The 19,382-nt window shown below is 40.0% G+C and overlaps 1 protein-coding gene across 4 annotated transcripts in view; it reads left to right on the forward strand.

Moving 5' to 3' along the window:
* The window catches only part of LOC122563239 (synaptotagmin-B), a 644,946-nt gene that overhangs the window by 43,233 nt on the left and 582,331 nt on the right, over positions 1–19,382 (forward strand). The window contains exon 1 of one of the 4 annotated variants that reach the window (XM_087973631.1): positions 7,665–7,808. The exons of 2 other annotated variants lie outside the window; for them this stretch is intronic. The gene's annotated coding sequence lies outside the window, so the exon portion shown is untranslated. Of the gene's footprint in view, positions 1–7,664; positions 7,809–19,382 lie in introns of those variants that run through there. One more of the 4 variants, XM_043716848.2, reaches the window with a different exon arrangement.

Raw genomic sequence — 19,382 nt, forward strand, 5'->3', positions numbered from 1 at the left:
CCACCAAGTCTCCCTCAATTCCATGCCTCTGTATTTTGTGCAGTAGCCTACTCTGGGGAACTTATCAAATACCTTACTGAAATCTATATACACCATATGAACCGCTTTACCCTCATCCACCTGTTTGGTCACCTTCTCAAAGAACTCAATAAGGTTTGTGAGACGTGACCTACCCTTCACAAAACCGTGTTTACTATCCTTAATCAACTTATTCCTATCAAGATGATTATAAATCCTATCTTTTATAACTTTTTCCAACACTTTATCCACAACCGAAGTAAGGCTCACTGGTCTATGATTACGAGCATTGTCTCTCCTCCCCTTCTTGAACAAGTGAACAGCATTTGCTATTCTCCAGTCTTCTGGTACTTTTCCTGTAGACAATGACAACATAAAGATCATAGCCAAAGGCTCTGCAATCTCCTCGCTGCCTTCCCAGAGAATCCTAGGATAAATCCCATCTGGCCCAGGGACTTATCTATTTTCACACTTTCCAGAATTTATAACACCTCCTCCTTATGAACCTCAATTCCAGCTAGTCTAGTAGTCTGTTCCTCAGTATTTTCCTCAACAACATTGTCTTTTTCCAGTGTGAATACTGACGAAAAATATTCATTTCGCGCTTTCCCATCTCCTCTGACTCCACGCACAGCTTCCCACTACTGTCCATGATTGGCCCTAATCTTACTCTAGCCATTCTTTTATCCCTTTTATACCTATAAGAAGCTTTAGGGTTTCCCCTGATCTTATCCACTAATAATTTCTCATGTCCCCTCCTTGCTCATCTCAGCTCCCTCTTCAGGTCTTTCCTGGCTACCTTGGAACTCTCAATTTCCCTAACTGAGCCTTCACATCTCATCCTAACATAAGTCTTCTTCTTCCTCTTGACAAGAGATTCAACTTCCTTAGTAAACCATGGCTCCTGTGCTCAACAACTTCCTTCCTATCTGACAGATATATTCTTATCAAGGACACACAGTAGCTGTTCCTTGAACATGCTCCATATTTCTATTGTGCCCATGCCCTGCAGTTTCCTTCCCTATCCTATGCACCCTAAAGCTTGTCTAATCGCATTGTAATTGCCTTTCCTCCAGCTATAGCTCTTGCCCTCCGGTGTATACCTATCCCTTTCCATTGCTAAAGTAAACATAACTGAATTGTGGTCACTATCACCAAAGTGCTCACCTACCACCAAATCTGACAACTGGCTGGGTTCATTACCCAGTATCAAATCCAATGTGGCCTTGCCCCTTGTTAGCCTGCCTACATATTGTGTCAGGAAACCCTCCTGCACACAGTGGACAAAAACTGACCCATCGAAAGTATTTGAACTATAGTATTCCCAGTAAATATTTGTGAAGTTGAAGTCCCCGATAACAACCACCCTGTCACTCTCGCTGCTTTCGAGAATCATCTTTGCTATCCTTTCCTTTAAATCTCTAGAATTGTTTGGAGACCTATAGAAAATTCCCAACTGGGTGACCTCTCCTTTCCTGTTTCTAATTTCAGCCCATACTGAAGAGTCCTCAAACGTCTTTTCTGCAGTTGTAATACTATCCTTGACTAACAATGCCACACCCCCACATGTTTTACCATCTTCTCTGTTGTTACTGAAGCATCTAAATCTCAGAACCTGCAACAACCATTCCTGTCCTTGCTCTATCCATGTCTCTGAAATGGCCACAACACTGAAATTCCAGGTACAGACCCATGCTGCAAGTTCACACACCTTATTCCAAATGCTCCTGGCATTAAAATAGACACATTTCAAACCAACGTTTTGCATGCTGGTGCCCTCTTATGACCTTGAGTCCTTATTTGGGACCTCCCTACTCTCAACCTCCTCCATACTCGAACTACAATTTAGGTTCCTGTCCCGTGCTGAATTAGTTTAAACAGACCCGAAGAGTATTAGCAAATTTACCCCCCAGGATATTGGTACCCCTGTGGTTCAGGTGAAGACCATCCTGTTTGTAGAAGTCCCACCTACCCCAGAAAGAGCTCCAATTATCCAGGAATCCAAAGCCCTCCCTCCTGCACCATCCCTGTAGCTACGTGTTCAACTCCTCTTATGGAACAGTCTATGACCAGAGGACACAGTTTCAAGATAAAGATGCATAATTTAAAAATGAGATTAAGAAGAATTACATCTTTCAGATGGAAGTGAGTCTTTGAAACGCTTTGTCACAAAGAGCTGAGAAGTTAGTGCCTTTATGTATTTTTAAGGCTGTGATAGATAGATTCGGGAATCAAGGGTAATGGGGAAAGGATGGAAAAGCAGACATGGTGAGTATCAGATCAGCAATAATCCTCTTGAATGGCAGACCAGGCTTGAGGGGCTGAACAGCCTGTTTCTCTTCCTATTTCTTGTCGTCTTGAAAGAAAAGAGATGAGTCTGTGCAAGAGACAAGTATGTACTTTCCCACTTTAACAGAGACTAAAAACCAATTTCAGGCCTGGTCTATGTTGCAGTGGGCAACATTGCATGTGAGAGGGGAACAGTTTAAAAAAAACCCTCTCTATTCTTGTGCTGCAGACAGAAAGAAAAGAATTTTATCATTGTATTTGCGAGAAGCCAGAGAACGAGTAAAACCGCAATCAAAAAGGAAATAGGAGAAAGGCCATTCAGTTGACCTGCAAAACTAAAATCTTGAAATCAACTGCCCATCTCCCAATATCAGTGCTACCAGTATCAGCCAATATAAAGGTTGTAACATCCTGTCATCTACTCTTCAAGGAACTGATCAGTAGATCTTTTTAAAAAATTATCTTTTTTGGGATAATCTTTCATTTCTAATCTGTTAATGCACGTGTTACATTATGATTTCTATAATAAACCCAATCTTTTATTAACTCAAGCCTGCTTAAGTTGATTCATAGAACATAGAACATAGAACATAGAAGAATACAGCGCAGTACAGGCCCTTTGGCCCTCGATGTTGCGCCGATCCAAGCCCATCTAACCTACACTAGCCCACTATCCTCCATATGCCTATTCAATGCCCGTTTAAATGCCCATAAAGAGGGAGAGTCCACTACTGCTACTGGCAGGGCATTCCATGAACTCACGACTCGCTGAGTAAGAATCTACCCCTAACATCTGTCCTATACCTACCACCCCTTAATTTAAAGCTATGCCCCCTTGTAATAGCTGACTCTATACGTGGAAAAAGGTTCTCATGGTCAACCCTATCTAAACCCCTAATCATCTAGTACACCTCTATCAAGTCACCCCTAAACCTTCTTTTCTCCAATGAAAACAGCCCCAAGTGCCTCAGCCTTTCCTCATACGATCTTCCTACCATACCAGGCAACATCCTGGTAAACCTCCTCTGCACCCATTCCAGTGCCTCCACATCCTTCCTATAGTATGGCGACAAAAACTGCACACAATACTCTAGATGCGGCCGCACCAGAGTCTTATACAACTGCAACATGACCTCAGGGCTCCGGAACTCAATTCCTCTACCAATAAAAGCCAGTACGCCATATACCTTCTTCACCGCACTATTTACCTGGGTGGCAACTTTCAGAGATCTGTGTACACGGACACCAAGATCCCTCTGCTCATCCACACTACCAAGTATCCAACCATTAGCCCAGTACCCCATCTTTTTGTTACTCTTACCAAAGTGAATCACCTCACACTTGAACTCCATTTGCCACTTTTCTGCCCAGCTCTGCAACTTATCTATATCCCACTGTAACCTGACACATCCTTCCTCACTGTCAACAACTCCACCGACTTTCGTATCATCCGCAAACTTGCTCACCCAACCTTCTAGCCCCTCCTCCAGGTCATTTATTAAAATGACAAACAGCAATGGTCCCAAAACAGATCCTTGCGGAACACCGCTAGTAACTGCACTCCAAGATGAAACTTTACCATCAACTACTACCCTCTGTCTTCTTCCAGCCAGCCAATTCCTAATCCAAACCTCCAACTCACCCTCAATGCCATATGTCTGTATTTTTTACAGTAGCCTACCATGGGGAACCTTATCAAACGCCTTACTAAAATCCATATACACCACATCTACCGCTTTACCCTCGTCTACCTCCTTAGTCACCTTCTCAAAGAATTCAATAAGGTTTGTGAGGCACGACCTGCCCTTCACAAAACCATGCTGACTATCCTTGATCACATTATTCCTATCCAGATGTTCATAAATCCTATCCCTTACAATTCTCTCTAAGACTTTGCCCACAACAGAAGTGAGACTCACCAGCCTATAGTTACTAGAATTCATTTTAAAACATGAATTCATTTATTGCAGGAAAAAGGGAAGAGATTTTTTTAAAAATGTTCATTTGTGAGCAGCTGAGGAGGCATGTATGTAAAAATGCTGAGCTGGTAGATCCTTCCTCACTCATGGGCTTGACCTCACCCAAGGTCTGTCACTTAGAGGGTAATTAATAGTCAGCCACACTGATGTTGGGTCTGGAGTTACATTTTGACCACTTAACGATTTTGATTCACTTCCCTGAAGGGCATCTGTGATTTGTGAACCAGATGGATTTTTACAATAATTGCTGATGGATTCATGGTCACCATTACTGAGACTAACTTCATCTCCAGAGTTCATTAATTGAATTTGAATTCTATTAGCTGCCATGGTGGGATTTGAGCCCCTGTCCATAAAGAATTAGGGCTGCATTAGTATTAATCCAGTTATATTTTTACTATATTGCTGTCTCCAACTAATGATCCCCAGTGTACTACCTTAAAAGTTGCTTGCATTGGTTTGTATTTGAATAAAATATTCCATCCATTCTTTTTCAGTTTTCTTTGCTGAAAGCATGAATAATGTTTCCATGCAAGAAGGGTCAAGGTTGACTTGTCCCACCTACTGTCTCCACCTCCTCCAGCTGTACCATCAGCAGCAATCTCAGCAGAAACCTCTCATCTTGCCCAAGGAAAGTGTGTCAGTCTGGCATAATGACTTAGTTGTTCGTGACAATATTTATTAATTCACCAAACCCAAATCTAAATTTTGAAATGCCACATTTATAATTCATAGCTAGCAAGACCTCCACTTATAGTAAGGTTACAGATGTCTCTGTTGTAAAATAATCAGCATTGTTTCACCTGGTTGCTTTGTCCATCGAATGGCTTCATTTGTATTACTTTAAAAAATGATGCAAGCATAGTAAAGCAAGGCTGGACCTGCAAATGTATTTATTCTAGATTTGAAGATGCTGGTGCTTGGTTTTTGCTCATTAGAAACAATCTTCCATGAGGGGGATCTGCAAAGCCTTCACGGTGGGTTGAATTTATGAAAGGAGAGATGTATTATTTTCATGTCTCAGGCTATTTGTTTCATCTGGCATCAGGAGAATGGTGGCTACTGATGTCGGCCCATTCCCAAAGGATAGCACTTTGGTCTATAGGTGTAAAGGAAGAATCGAAAGACCTGGAGCTATGTCCTTGACAATCAATACATTTTCATTACTGCTGGAATACTTCAGCAGGAAAGCTCCAAGACTGCATAATATATTTGCCCCCACTGACTTCTACTTTACTGTTTTTGCTGTGTAATTTCACATACAATTAGTCTTGTTCAATTCCATATCTGTATTGGATACACATCTAAATGGTCAGTCTACCAAGACTGAGGTTAGTTTCAATGTCAGTCTTAGCTCATTACACATTTTTCATAAAGCATATTTGTTTCTTATTTTTCCTGATAGTCTGTAGAACTGCATATTATCTGCATTAAATTTCATGTGCTATTGTGTGATTCATTTAAGTAATACCTATAACCTTGCTGTAATCTCTAAGATTGCTGTTCACTTCCACTACATATGTTAACTATTATGGTGGAGTCCAGTACCTCCATATATGGGGTTTGGTACATGGTATTAGACCTCTGCAGATAGCCATGGAGTGCTTTCTTATTTTGTGCCTCTCAATTTTTCAAAGGATGATAATTTCCAGTAGAAAAGCAAATTGTCTCTTAGTCTTGTTGGAAGTCTGTTCCCTTCCCCTCTTCCTCCAAGGATTTGGCTCAAAGATGAACTCTGATGAAGATGGAGGTCTGTAGCCTGAGTGCAAAAATCTCACTTGCAAAACTTGTATAACCACGTAATACAATTGGAGACCATGTGTAATAGCAATAGATATTCTATACTTGAGGGTGCAGTTACTAATTCATAGTGGAAGCAACAAAGGGAGGCAATGATAAACAGGCAATATCACTGAAATGGAGGTGAGTTGTGGCATATATCAACAGAGCTATTGATATTTGTTTGAATGTTCAGCTAAAGGCCGGGGTTTATGACTGGGGATGGGGATTCAAACTTCACTCCAGCAGCCAGTGACATTTGAATCTCATCAATAAATCTCAAATTAAAAAGCAGCCTCAGTAATGGTAACCATCAGTCGGGAAGTGATGCTGGAAAAGCACAGCAGGTCAGGCAGCATCTGAGGAGCAGTAGAATTGACGTATCGGGCAAAAACCCTTCATCAGGATTGAGGCTTGTAAGCTGAGGGGGTGGAGAGATAAATGGGAGGCAGATGGGGCTGGGGGGAAGGTAGCTGAGAGTGCAATAAGTAGATGGAGGTGGGGCTAATGATGATAGGTCAGAGAGGAGGATGGAGCGGATAGGTGGGAAGGAAGATGGACAGATCATGAGGGCGGTGCCGAGGTGGAAGGTTGGAACTGGAATAAGGTGGGGGAGAGAGGAAATGAGAAAACTGGTGAAGTCCACATTGATGCCACATAATGGTAACCACGAAGCTACCCGGTCATTTGTAGCAAAGTTCATCTGGTTCACCAATCCTGTCCATAAAAGGAAAACTATTGTCCTTACCTGGTCAAGCTTATAGGTGGCCCCAGACTAACAGTTTGTGTTTGACTCTTAACTGCTCTCTGAAATGATCTAGCAAGTCATTCAGTTCAAGTGCAACCAGAGCTGGCCACCTACATCTCATGGTAAAAAAATTAAAAAGTGACAGAAATTGATAATACTGTGGTTGAAAGGTCAGGAAACTGTTTTAATTTTAAAGTGACCATATTTCCATACGTTGAAGATTCCATATTATTTGATTGGAAAACTGGATGGAGTTTTTCCAAATTATTACCGTGCTTTTTTCTGAGAGAAAAATAGGTAAATAAGAGATAAAATTCAACTTTTATATCTTTCACTGGCACGATTACCTTTTTTCGAATGTTTGATTTCACCACTTGGCTTTCCTCATTGATGCTGGAGTGTGATTCTCTTGGTGTTGTCTCCACTTTAATAGCTCGCTAGAAAATATATCTCACTTTGAGAATCTGGAATGCAAACATACAGACACAGATACACACACAGATGCACACACATGAGTACAAGTCATAATGCTGGGGCAAATTGTTCTCTCCTGCAGTGAGTGTTAAATTTAAGCCAAAGGCTGAAGTATTGCTATAGCTTCATTTATGCATAGAGCAGAGGTTTGGCCCAAGTTAATGCAGCGAAGCAGGAGAAGCTCCAAGGAAATTCATGCTATTTTTATGACAGCAAGGAAAGTGATTTCAAGGTTAAAAGCATATTCAGAGAGAGCTCCCAAGAGCAGGAAGGTAGCTGCTGAAAGCATCCGGGATCGGGTAGCGATGAGGGCATCAGAAATGGAAGCGAATTGTGGAGTTGATCAACAGAAATATTGATGTTTGTCTGAATGGTCAGCCAGAGGAGAGGAAGTTAGGGATTAGAGATTTGTTTTAATATTCAGTACAGTAATACTCCTAATGAAGGCTTTTGTACATGGATGGTTACTGAATAAAACATGCAATGGAATTGACTAAGGGCTCATAGAAATTACTGGTAAGGTAAGACCTAGATGGATTTTTTTTTTATGACTGAAGTAAATTCAGCGCTTCTCTACCTTGGATCAATACAGGGTCATGTGCATCAAAATCATTTTACCTTTATTAATTACTTCTCTTTTGTTGAAATATTAACCTATTAGAAATAGTTTAATGCTAAAAATTTAAGTTACATTGAAAAATATTTAATCTGCCTACAATTTAAGCCCTTTTTTAGTAATTCTCATTATGTTTCATGGTCTCCCTCCTTTTATATGTTGCTATGATGTAGTCCTTGCAAGATTTGCTGTGATCTAGATTTCATAAAAGAACACATTTATTTCAACTGAAATTTTTTTAGCTGCAAAGTAAAGGGTAATCTAAGAGTATGATTTTTTTAATCTGCATGCACAATAAGCATACTAAGGCCTTGATAATTGATAGATTTGCTTCGTAACTGATAATCCATTTATTTTCATTAACCAGGTCAGTATAATCTCCTTATCAAAGATTAAATGCTTCCTAAGGAAAATTACATTTTTAAAACAAATCTTTTGCCTTTTAAATTTCATGAGCAATTGTTTTTTTGGAAGTATGCTCTGTTGAAAATTTTCTAGCTCAACAAGCAGTTGTAGGAAATGTCTTCCTGGAAATTAGATAAAATAACAGCAAATCAATGACAGAAATTTTGTGATCTTTCAAGAAAGCATTAATTGTTGATCAGCTTCATTCCAAAATCTTTATATTTTATGAAAGCTTCCAAGGTTTTAATTCAATAAATCGATTTCTGATCCAACCTACAGAATCACAGTCTAAATATATCTGAATGCTATATAATATGCAAACATATGAAGGCCTCATTTTTGCACCGGAATAGTGGACAAAACTGATTAAAACTTAAGGAAGTAGCTGTACATTTAAGACTTCTTGTCACCAGTTGTTGAATTGAACGTGATCATTCCATTAGGTTATAATAGAGTCAGTTGAATATTCCATTTAAAAACTGAGGGCCACTCAACTAACCTGAAACCCATGTGCTAAAAATATTACTGTTTTGGTTCCCTCCTTCACTGTTTAACCTGCCTTCCTGACCATTCAAAAATATTTTCAAAAGGTAGATGAACTTGGTATTCATCACATTGCATGGCTCTCCAAAGTCTCCGATCCTCTGCCCCACAAAATAGTAATTCACGAGACGATTTCAAATAACCACATGGTATGTTATTCATTTGTTGTCGCAGGACTGAGAATGACATTATGTGGAGTGAGTTTTAAATGATTAAACTGGTCACTATCCAAATTTGAACATTTTGGGTGAGAATTTTCTGAAATGGTCAGTTTAGTGAAGATTTACTTTAATGGGACTTGTGGTACATGCAGACAAAAGGGAACTAAATTTCCCTGAAGCCCTCCAATTGTCTGCAGTAACTTCAATAGAGCATCCATGGAAATTTCACACAAATAGTATAAACACCAACTTGGAAAAGCTGAAACAGATATTACTGGTAAAGATCTTTAATATTTTACATAAATGGATTTTAAATGTTTGCATTCTGCAAGTATTATCCTGCAGAAAATACTACTGGGAAAGTGAAATCTTCGAGTCACCGAGTCCTACAACACAGAAACAGACCCTTCAGTCCAATTTGTTCAGGCTGACCAAGTTTCCCGAACAAAACTAGTTCTACTTGCCTGCATTTGGCCTATATCCCTCTTAAACCTTTCTTACTCATGTACTTATTCAAATGTCTTTTAAATTTTGTAACTGTACCTACATCCACCATTTCCTTTGGTATTTCATTCCACATGGGAACCAGTCTCTGTGTGGAAAAATTTCCCTTCAGGTCCCTTTTGAATCTTTCTCCTCTCAACTCAAAATTATGCACACTAGTTTTGAACTCCCCTATCTTAGGGAAAAGACATTTGCAGTTCCCTTTGTCTATGTCCAATATGATTTTATAAACCTCTATAAGGTCACCCCTCAACATTGTATGCCCCAGTGAAAAATGTCCCAGCCTATCCAGCCTGTCCTTACAACTCAAACCCTCCAGTCCCAGCAACGTCTTGATAAATCTTTCTGAACCCCCTCTCAAATTTAATTATATCCTTCCTGTAGAAGGGCAACCAGAACTGTACACATACTCTAAAAGTGGCCTCACCAGCATCTTGTACAATCTCAGCATGACATCCTAACTCTTACATACAATGATCTGAGCAATGAAGCCAATTGTGCTAAATATCATATTAACTCTCATTATTGTGAGCAGGGCATAGTCGAGAGAAATAGCTTCTGCCAAACTGAGCTGGTTAGCAGTTCAGTAATGAGAACTTGACTGGGAGTGATCAATTTTAGCTATGATCCAGGTGGAAGTATTTGATTCCACTGGCAGTTACAGTGGAAAAGAGTGTACAGTATCACAAAAATAGGACACATTCCCAGACCAGGCAGATGGCAAAATTGATTGTTTGGGTTCTGGATTAGAGTGGTGCTGGAAAAGCACAGCTGTTCAAGCAGCATCTGAGGAGCAGTAAAATCGACGTTTCGGGCAAAATCCCTTCCTGCAGAAATCATGAGATTTGGAAGAGAGATGGGATACTCTTGCTGCAGGAGAAAACCTGAAAATTTCTTATGTTGCCCGAAGAAATGGTTCTGGTCTGACCAGTAAAATAATTTTTTTTAACTTATAGTTTTTTCTACTGGAACTTTAATTCTGTAGAATAAATACTCATGTAGACTAAAGATAAATGTAGCTTAAAGAAAAGCAAAATCCTGGCTCCTGTTCAGTTGAGCTGACTAACATTGGGAGCTTTACATTCACAGTATCTTCAGGGAGTTTGGAAAGGGTTCAGAAAAGATTTACCATGACGTTGCTGGGAATGGAGGGCTTGAGTTATAAGGAGAGACTGGATAGGCTGGGACTTTTTTCAATGGAGCGTAGGAGTTTGGGGGATGACCTTATAGTGGTTTATAAAATCATGATGGACATAGATAAGGTGAATGGCAAGTGTCTTTTCCCTAAAATAGGGGATTTCAAAATTAAGGACATACTTTTAAGGTGAGAGGAGAAAGGTTTAAAAAAACACATGAGGGGCAACTGTTTTACACAGAGAGTAGTTCCTGTGTGAAATGAACTTCCAGAAGAAGTGATAAATATGGGTACAATTACAATGTTTAAAAGACATTTGGATAAGTATATAAACAAGGAATGTTTGGAGGAATATTGGCCAAGCGCAGGCAGGTGGGACTAAGTTTGGTTTAGGGTTATGGTAGGCATGGACTGGTTGGACCAAAGGGTCTGTTTCCATGCTGTACGACTCTACAACTATGGTTCTATGACTGAGTCTATGAAATTGGTTCAAGTTTAGATGCAATCTGCCTGATTTCATCTGGGCAGCCATAGATAAATCATCCTCCAGATTTTACAGTTGGAAATTAATCATTACTGATGTTAAAATAATATCAGTTGGAAAATATATGGCCATAACTATACATAATGATGGTAACTCTTCTGCAAATACCATAGTAAACAGTTTTTACATTAATACATTTTTCTGAGTAATCAGGACAGAAGATTAAACCAAATCAGTCTTTAATTAATTAGTTGTGTACATGTAAATATATTGTTTTTATATCTCCAAAGAGGTTTAAAAAAAAACTTCGTAAAAATTTTGGAACTTACTTAATAAATTAACTGGGTGGTATGTGTATGGAATGAGCTGCCAGAGGAAGTGGTGGAGGCTGGGACAATTACACATTTAAAAAGCAAATGGATGGGTATATAAATAGGGAGGGTTTGGAGGGAAATGGGCCAAATGGGACGAGATTAATTTAGGATATCTGGTCAGCATAGACAAGATGGACTGAAGGGTCTGTTATTGTGTTGCACAACTCTGTGTGTCTATGCCTCTAATTCCATGCAGAGTAACAAAATGGATGTTACTTTCATGAGATTTTTGAATCTCTGTTTCAGTTAGTAAAATAATTTGTACAAATAAAGTATTTGTGTTTGAATGAGGACACGTTTTCATCTAAAATGTTAATCTATGTAATGAAATACAAATTTAAGTCCCTGCCATGTTTCATAATTATGAAGTAGAATTAATGGCATTGAAAGCAGTTCATGATGCAGATCATTCAGCAAGTCGTTTGGATAGACAAGACCACACGTCTTCCTCTGTCTGGAGGCTTTTGGGATGATGCCAAATAGCTAAAGCAACATGTGATAGATATGGCTGAACAATGTCACAATTAATAGTTCTGATTTAAGCTCTTTGTGCTGCCACATCCTGTGATGAATGATGGTGGTCACTTAAGCAAATAGCAGGAAGTGGAGTCTCCACAAATATCCCATCTGCAATGATGGAGGAGTTCAGTACATCAGTATAAAAGACAAGGCTGAAGCATTTGCATTCATCTTCAACAGGAGGTGTGGAATGGATAATCCATCTCTGCCTCCTCACGAGGATCCTAACATCACAAATGTCAATCTTCAGCCAATTAAATTCACCCCACATTCTGTGAAGAAATAGCTAGAGCGACTAGATACTGCAAGAAAGTGAGGACTATAGATGCTGGAGATCAAAGTTGAAAAGTGTATCACTTGAAAAGCACAGCAGGTCAGACAGCATCCAAGGAACAGGAGAATCAATGTTTGGGCATTAACCCTTCATCAGGCTCCTGGGATGCTGTCTAACCTGCTGTGCTTTTCCAGAGCCACACTTTTCGACACAGACTAGGTACTGCAAAGACTGTGGGCCCTGACAATACTTTGGCAATAATTCTCGAGACTTGTGTATTTGAACTAACCATAGGGTTCCTCTACAGTAACAACATTAACATCTACCAAACAATGTGTAAAATGTCCTAACTATGACCTGCACAAAAAAGGCAAATCCAAACTAGCCAATTACTGCTCCAACATTCTACTCTCGATCAATGACAAAGTGATGGAAAGGGTTATTGACAGTGTTATGAATCAGTATTTGGCTCAGCAATAACCTGCTCACTGTCTCCTGAATTAGATTTCATCAGAGCAATTTAGAATCAGGCTCCATTACAAACATGGCCCTAAGACAAGAATGGAACCTCAGTGAGGTAAGTGACTGGTCATAGAGTCATACAGATGTGCAGCACGGAAACAGACCCTTCAGTCCAGCTTGCCCATGCCGATTGGATATCCTAAATTAATCTAGTCCCATTTGCCAGCATTTGGCCCATATCCCTCTAAAGCCATCCTATTCATATACCCATCCAGATGCCTTTTAAATGTTGCAATTGTACCAGCCTCTACCACTTCCTCTGGCAACTGATTCCATATACGCACCACTGTCTGCATGAAAAAGTTGTCCCTTAGGTCCCTTATAAATCTTATGCCCTGTCACCCTAAAGCTATGCCTTCTAGTTCTGGACTCCCCCACTCCAGGTAAACATTCCTTGTCTATTTACCCCATCCATGCCCTTCATGATTTTATAAACCTCTTTAAGGTCCCCTCAGCTTCCGACGCTTCAGGGAAAATAGCCCCAGCCTATTCATGCTCACCTTATTGCTCGAACCCTCAATAGCTTGAAGGTGGTCGTGGTTGGTTACCTTTCAGACTCGAGGTCTGTGACCAGTTGTGTGCCACAAGAATTGGTGCTGGGTCCACTGCTTTTCATTATTGATAGAAAAGATTTGTATGTGAACATAGGAGGTATAGTTAGTAAGTTTGCAGGTGACACCAAAATTGGAGGTGTAGTGGACAGCGAAGAAGGTTATCTCAGAATACAATCAGATGGGCCAATGCATCGAGGAATGGCAGATGGGGTTTAATTTAAATAAATGTGATGTGCTGCTTTTTGGAAAGGCAAATCATGGCAGGACTTATACACTTAATGGTAAGGTCCTGGGAAATGTTGTTGACTGGTCTTCACATGAAAGCAGCATTAGACTGAATATGGTATCAAGGGGTCAATAGCACTTACAGGGCAAACACTACAAAGAGGTAATGCCTAGAACAAAGGAAAGTGGTTATGGTTAATGGAGGTCAAGATTTTCACCACCATTCACCAGTGATGTGGTCAGGACATCACTGCAGGAGTCTTTTGGCAGTTTCCCAGGCACAACTATCTTCAGTTGCTTCATCTCTCCATTGTAAGGTAGGAAGTGAGGCTATGGGCTGATGATTGTTCAGTTTGATTCACAATTCCTCAGACAATGAAAGCGCCAACATCGATGTGCAGCAAGACCAATAGCCAGGTTTGTGATGACAAGTGGGAAGGAATTTACACATCACAGATGTTCCAGGTAATGACCATCTTAATTAAATTTTACAATCCCAGAGAGTGGTTGTATTAGATAAATCAAAGCCCAGAATGAGACCTAGCTTGACACACAATTTTAAGCATTAAAACAGATTAATATGTAGCCACTGATGTCCTTTAAGAACACGTGTTTGTTACATAAAAGAAGAAACAAACAAACAGAGCTATCAATGCTTAGAGAAGAGTTTTGGAAAGAGCTAAAAGCAAGTATCAAATCCAAATTTCATCTTGTTAACCATATCATCAATTACAATGACTCAATCCCAGAGACAAATAATTCCAACTAAGCTTTTTAAATAAAAAACAGAAATTGCTGGAAAAACTCCAGCATCTGTGGTGCATTTATGGAGAGAAAACAGGTTTAATGATTTGAGTCCAATGACCCTTCTTCAGAACTGGAAGTTTCCTCATGTCCTGCCATTCATTGAGTGTTCCCTTGGCTTGTTACTTATCTCAAAGTGCATCACCTCACACTCATTAGGGTTAACTTCCAATTTACATTTAACTGTCCATCTGACCAATCCATCTATATCCTCCTGTAATCTAAGACTTTTTCCCCATTGTCAACCACCCAGCTAACCTCTGTGTTATTAACAAATTTACTTATCACCACCTACCCATATTTTCTTCTATATTGTTTATAAAAATCACAAACTATAAGGGACCCAGCACTAATTCTGCGGTACGCCATTGGAACCCATTCTCCAGTCGCACAAACAGTCTTCTACCACCACTGTCTGACTCTTACTAGTAAGACAATTTTGTATCCAACTTGCTAAGTTACCCTGGATCCCATGTTCTTTTACCTTCTTTATCAATTTCCCATGTGGAACCTTGTCAGAGGTTTGCTGAAATCCATATAAACTACATTAATTGCATTACCTTCAACTGATCTTCTCTTCGAAAATTCAATGAAGTTTTTTAGGCAAGATCTCCCTTGGACAACCCATGCTGGCTATCCCTGATGAAACTTTGCCTCTCCAAGTGGACATTAATCCTCTCCTTCAGAATTTTCTCCAATATTTTTCCTATCACTAATGTGAGACTCACTAGCCTGTAATTTGCTGATTTATCCCATCACTCTTGAAAACTGGAGTCACATTAGTTGTCCTCCAGTCCTCTGGGACCTCCTCTGCGACCAGAGATGAATTAAAAATTTGGGTCACACCCTCTGAACTTTTCCGTCTTGTCTCCCAAAGCAGTCCAGGATACAACTCATCTGGACCTGAGGATTTGTCCACTTCTCAGTCTGCCAAAACTTCCAATACCTCCTCACTTCCTATGTCAAACTGCTCAAGAATCTCACAATCCCTTTTCCCAAATTCTGAACCTAAATCCTCCTTCTCCAAAATGAAGGCAGGTGTAAGCTACTCTTCCAACACTCTACCAATGTCCTCTGGCTCTACGTACAGATTTCCATCTGGGTCCAAAATGGGCCCTCCTCTTTCCCTGGTTATCCACTTCCCCTTGATATATTTATAGAATATCTTGCAATTCTCTCTAATTTTAGTCATCAATGTTTCTTTCATATCCCTTTTTACACTTCAAATTGCTTTCTTAAATCCTTCACTGTTCCAGTGGGGCCTCTGTTGATTTCCTTCCTTTGTGCCTGTTAAAAAGGTTTCTTGACTTTCTTGTTTAGTTCTGAATTTTCCTAGGTATCCAGTGTTTCCAGGGTTTGTTATTCCAGCATTTCACTCTAAATGGAGCATATTGGCCTGTGGTCTTTGCAATTGCATTTTGGGACTCCCCACCCCACTGTTCTGCTGTAGATTTACCCAGCAGTAGCTGTTCCTGGTCTACTTTGGCCACATTCTGCCTTATTTGAATAAATGTTGCCTTCCTCAATCCACAACCCATTTCTACAGACCATTTCTTTTCTATAACCACTGTATTGGGATGGCCATCAGTAAAATGTTGTCCCACTGCCACCTCAAACACCTGTATCGCTTTATTCACCCTATGTCTTATACAAATTTTCAAACACCGTGATTAAACAGGAAACAAGTAGAAGTGCTTAGTTTTCCATCAATAAAACCCTTGACATGCTGGATTACATTTGCAAAAAAGATGCTAATCTGAAGAAATGATATTGCTGTTTTCAATGTAGCAGTTGAATAAGTTGCCTATGTAGGGAACAAACTGGATGGTTCGAAGTTCAGAAATTTAAAAGAAAGATAAAAATGAAGGTCTTGTTTCTTTGGCATGACATAATTGCAATAAAGTTGCAGAGAGTTAACAAAATTGGTCATAGTTTTGAGTGGCTCAAGTATTGAAGATCCCATTTTTCAATGTAGTGGTTCACAAAAGTAAAATGGAATGCTATTCCCTAAAGTACAATAGCTTAACAGAGTAAATTAAGGGTGAAGGCCATTGAAGCAGACCAATGGGTTGACTGAATGCTTTCCTGAAGACTGAAGAGTTTCTGACATACCTTGAGAATATATAGATGAAATGTTTGAAGTCAAATAATCTTTCTTACTTGACTAATCAAGTAAGAATATTCCTTCAATATTCATGAGGTTGATACTTGATTAATAAATCAGATTTGCATTTATGATTATTTAACATGGTTTTAATAATTACGATATAATGTATAACTGTATCTGATGAGATGAAAATTATGGTATCCAGTTACAAAGATGAAAGCCAATAAAAGAATCGAATAAAGAAAAGGAGGTGTTAAAGGATGAGTTTAAATGATTTTAAATTAATGCAAGAAGCATTTGAGTATGCCTTTGGAATTAGACGATTATGCAGAGACTTGACATTAATATCATAGAAACTATGCGCAGAAGATTACAAAAGATAGAACTAACAGTGAGTATTACAATGGCACTTGGAGAGTGGGTATTATTGGTAAAGTTATAGGTAATCATTTTTGTTTTATTTATTTATTTGTGGGATATAGGCATCACTGCCTGAAGCAGCGTTGATTGCCTGTCCCCAGTTACTTGAGAAGGTGGCAATGAGTTGCCTTCTTGAACCACTGTAGTACACCTGACCGACAATGCCATTAGGGAGGGTATTCCAGGACTTTGACCCAATGTCAGTGAAGGAACAGCGATATATTTCCAAATCAGAGTGGCTTGGAGAGGAACTTGAAGGTGGTGTTGCCCTTGTCTTTCCAGATGGAAGTGGTGATGAATTCAGAAAATTCTGTCTGAGAATCTTTGGTGAATTTCTGCAGTGCCTCTTGTAGATAGTAAACATTGCTGCTACTGAGCATCAATGGTGGAGGGAGTGGACACTTGTGGATGTAGTGCCAATCAAGAGGGCTGCTTTGTCCTGGATGGTGTTAAGCTTCTTGAGTATTGTTGGGGCTGCATTCACCCAGGCAGATGGGGAGTATTCCATCACATGTCCTGAGTCCGGTTGAGATTCAGGTCAATGGTAACCCCTCCAGGATGCTGAAAGTGGGGAATACAGTGATGGTAACACCACTAAATATCAAGGGACAGTGGTTACATTGTCTCTTATTGGTGATGGCCATAGACTGGCATTTGTGTGAATGTTATTTGCTACTTGTCAGCCCAAGCCTGGATATTATCCAGACCTCGTTGCATTTGAACATGGACTGCTTCAGTATCTGAGGAGTCATGAACGGTGCTGAACATTGTGCAATCATCGACAAACATCACCTCTTCTGACATTATGATGGAGGGAAGGTCATGGATGAAGCAGCTGAAGATGGTTGGGCCTAAGCCTGAGGAACTCCCTAGAGTTGAAATGGTTGACATCCAACAAATATGACCATCTTCATTCCTGATGAAGGGCTTATGCCCAAAACGTTGATTCTCATGCTCCTTGGATGTTGCCTGACCTGCTGTGCTTTTTCAGCACTACACTCTCGACTCTGATCTCCAGCATCTGCAGTCCTCACTTTTTCCATCTTCCTATGTGTCAGGTATGATTTTAACCACTGGAGATTTTGTCCCCTAATACCCATTGATTTTAGTTTTGCCAGGGCTTCTTGTTGCCACATTCGGTTGAATGCTGCCTTGATATCAACGGCTGTCCCTCTCCCCTCCCCTCTGGAATTCAGCTGTTTTGTCCATGTTTGACCCAAGGCTGTAATGAGGTCAGGAGCTGAGTGGCCCTGCTAGAACCCAAACTGGGCGTCACTGATCAGGTTATTGCTGAGCAGGTGCTGCTTGATAGCACTGCTGAGACCTTCCATTGCTTTACTGATGATCAAAAGTAGACCGATGGGACATTAATTGATCGGATTGGATTTGTCCTGCTTTTTATGCACAGGACATTGTTGGGTAGATGCCAATTAGAACAGCTTGTCTCAGGGAATGGCAATTTCTGGAGCACAAGTCTTCAGCACAATTGCTGAAACGTTATAGGGCCCATAGCCTTTGCAGTGACTCCTGCTGTTTCTTGATATCATATGGAGTGAATTAAATTGGCTGAATACTGGTATCTGTAATGCTAGGGGCCACTGGAGGAGGCCAAGATGTATCATCCACTCAGCACTTCTGGCTGAAGATTGCTGCAAAAACTTCAGCCTTATCTTTTGCACTGATGTGCAGGGCCCCTCCATCATTGAGAATGGGGATATTTGCAGAGCCTCCTCCTTTAGTGAATTGTTTAATCGCCCGCCACAATTCATGGCAGGGCTGCAGAGCTTAGGTCTGATCTGTTGTTTGTGGAGTCACTTAGCTCTGTCTGTCACTTGTCGCTTATGCTGCTTGGCATGGCATGCAAGTAGTCCTGTTTGGTGGCTTCACCAGGTATGCCTGGTGCTATTCCTGGCATGTCCTCCTGCACTCGCCTTTAAACCAGGATTGGCTTAATGGTAATGGTTGTGCTGGAATTTTAGACGGCAGAGTAAATAAACAAATAAATAGCGGGCAAACAACAAAATAAGCCAACAGCTTCACTCAGTCCTCATGTTGAAATAAAGATACAGAGTTGCTTCAGCAAGCAAGAGAGATAGAAAGAATCATTGTGAAGCAATCATGTTTTAAAGGATCTCAATGTACTTGATATAAAGTGACTTGAGACTAGTGACATAGATTAATGAATTTGGGAGTCATAGTCATAGTCACAGAAATAGTCACAGAAATAAACAATGATTGATAGTTAGTACAAACACAAAGCAAAATGTCAGTTCAGGGACTGTAATCAACATTATGATATAGAACTAACTGGTAAGTTAAAATTGGTATTACTGATGTGCATAAATAATAATTCCTAAAAAGGTGGATTGCATGTATGGAAGGAAAGTGAATTTTCTTTGTCCCACAACTTTCTTATAGTTGTCAGTTCATGAGAACGGTTTGTTCCCT

Source organism: Chiloscyllium plagiosum, unplaced genomic scaffold, assembly GCF_037043375.1.
Source record: "Chiloscyllium plagiosum isolate Xiang-an unplaced genomic scaffold, Cpla_swu_hap1 HiC_scaffold_26, whole genome shotgun sequence".
Classification (NCBI taxonomy): Eukaryota; Metazoa; Chordata; class Chondrichthyes; order Orectolobiformes; family Hemiscylliidae; genus Chiloscyllium; species Chiloscyllium plagiosum.